The following is a 2,582-nucleotide window of genomic DNA, read 5'->3' as shown; positions in this document are numbered from 1 at the left end:
GGGGGGGGGTGGAGCAGCTGGTAGCCCGGGACCCCCGATCTGTCAGTTCATAGCTCAGTGGGCAACTCACTGTCCTGAGCGCTCACTCAGAGCACTTTAGGAGGTTTAAAAAGTACATGAACAGGGTTTCAGCCATGTAGGTAGAGTGATGCTTATAAACTGGGCTTACAAAAATGCCTTTTGCTGTTATGGCAGGGATATTTTTATACAAATCATAAATTTTTGTTAAATAGTACACAAAAAACTTGTATTGTTGCAAGGTGCTGTCAAGTCAGTTCCGGCTTATAGAAGCTTTATGTGCAATACCTGCGCCATTCTCAGCATTGTGCGTATGTTCCAGCCCACTGCATAGCCACCAGGTCAATCCACCTGGTTCAGGGCCTTCCTCTTTGTAACTGCCCCTCTACTTCACCAAGCATGATGTCCTCCGGGACCGGTCTCTCCTGATAACATGTCCAAAGTATGTGAGACAAAGTCTCGCCTTCCTTGCTCCTACGAAGCAGCATTTTGGCTGTACTTCTCCCAAGCAGATTTGTTTGTTCTCTTGGCAGCCCACAGTACTTTCAGTATTCTTCACCAGCACCATCATTCAAATGTATCCATTCTCCTATAGTCTTCCGTATTCGATGTCCAACTTTCACGTGCATATGAGGCGGTTGAAAAGACCATGGCTTGGGTCAGGCGCACCTTGGTTCTCAGAGTGACCTCCCTGCTTGTTAGCACTTGGAGGTCTTGAGCAGCACCTTACCCAGTGCACTGTGCTGCTTGGTCTCGTGCTGCTGCCTCCATGAGCACTGTGCGGGAGGCAAGCCAGATGACATCCTTGGCAATGTCAGCCTTTTCTCCATTCATCATGTTCTCTGTCAGTCCAATCGTGAGGAATTTGGTCTTTACATCGAATCAAACTCCATGGTGAAGGCTGCAGTCCTTGATCTTCATCAGCACGTGCTTCAAGGCCTCCGCACTTTCAGCAAGCAAGATCTGTCCTCTGCATATTGAAGGCTGTTCATAAGCCTTCCTCCCATCCTGATGCCATCTTCTTCTTCATGGGATCCAGCTTCTCTGATGAATAAGTATGGTGAGAAGGTACAGCCCTGACTCCCACCTTTACTGATCTTCAACTATGCAAATGTCCTACTGTTCTGTTTGCACAACTGCCTCTTGATCCACGTGCAGGTTCCACATGAGCCCAATGAAGTGTTCTGGAATTCCCATTCTCCTCAAGGCTCTCCACAGAGTCAAATGCCAACAAATACAAACACAGCAAACCTATTTCTGGTAGTCTGTGCTTTCAGCCAACATCCTTCTGACAGCAGCAATGATATTCCCTGTTCCATGTTCTCTTTTTGAATCGGCCTGAGCCTCTGGCAGCTCCCTGTCAGTGTACTGCTGTTCCCATTGTTGGATGATTGTATCACCCAATGCGGTCCTCACTCTCTGCACCCTCCTAGTGACACCACTGGTTACTAGGCGCGATTGAGTAGAAGCTGACTCATGGCAAACTTTTCTATAAAAACCTTTCCATATATCCATCCTCAGCACGAGGATGGATACATGTGAATTCCTTGTTGCAGTCTGTGTTAGCCTGGGTACGTTAGAGAAACAAATCCACAGAATCTCATGGTTAAGAGAGAGTTTTATATAAAAGTTAAGTGCACCTAAGGAAAACATCCCAACCCAGTGCTGCCCAAGCCCATAAGTCCAATATTAACCCATAAGTCTGACACCAATCCACAAAGTCTTCCTCCATCTCACAAAATACACGGAATGATGCCGACTGCAGGAGGAAAGTTGAATCAGTGAATGTGTAAGCATCTTCACATGGCTGCTCCAGCACCCAGGGTTGCATCGGGGTAGGTCCATGCGGCTTCTCCTTGGCGGTGTCTTGCAGGAAGCGAGCCTTGCCAGCTGAAGCAGGGAACTGGCTACGGCAGCTGCACCTTAGTCTGACCATCACAAAGCAAGAGACCCAAGAACTTGAAAGGCGAGACTCACTGAGCCATTTATCTCTCTGCCCTTCAATTAACCCCACATGTGCTTATCGGCTAGGTTGGCACAATAAACTTTAACTATGTCAATCTACCCCTTGCCAATTTGGCACCTGTACATAATTCTTTAGCCTCACAATTGCAATTAAGTAACACCTACACCTTAATCCTATAATCCGTGGATTTGTTCCCCCACCTATGAAAGTTTGTAAACCAACCACTTAATGCCTTTATCCCTCCAATTTTGGGTATCCAATTTCTATACTCCCCACTTACATCAACCCAGTCTTCTGAGGGGACAATCAGATTTGCCTTCTCTCCTCATTGATTAGTGGTGCCTATTCTGTGTACATTTAAAATCCGGTTCCTTTTCCCTACTAAAATGCTGGTAAGAATACCCATGGGCTAGGTTTGGTTTTCTTTAATTACTACAAGCAGTTCGTTGGGTGTATATCACACCTAAATTTAGAGAGCATTGCAAAAACCAGACCCAAATGAAAAACCAACCCTTAACTTTATCATACCCGTGTTGTATCCACTTGAGCAAATAATCAGAGAAGCTGCATTACATGAAGAAGAACGCAACACTGGGCT

Source organism: Echinops telfairi, unplaced genomic scaffold (genome assembly GCF_000313985.2).
Source record: "Echinops telfairi isolate 266 unplaced genomic scaffold, ASM31398v2 ScPeMD7_7469;HRSCAF=8507_0, whole genome shotgun sequence".
Classification (NCBI taxonomy): domain Eukaryota; kingdom Metazoa; phylum Chordata; class Mammalia; order Afrosoricida; family Tenrecidae; genus Echinops; species Echinops telfairi.
The sequence above is the reverse complement of the archived record's forward strand: the minus strand, read 5'-3'. Positions refer to the sequence as shown.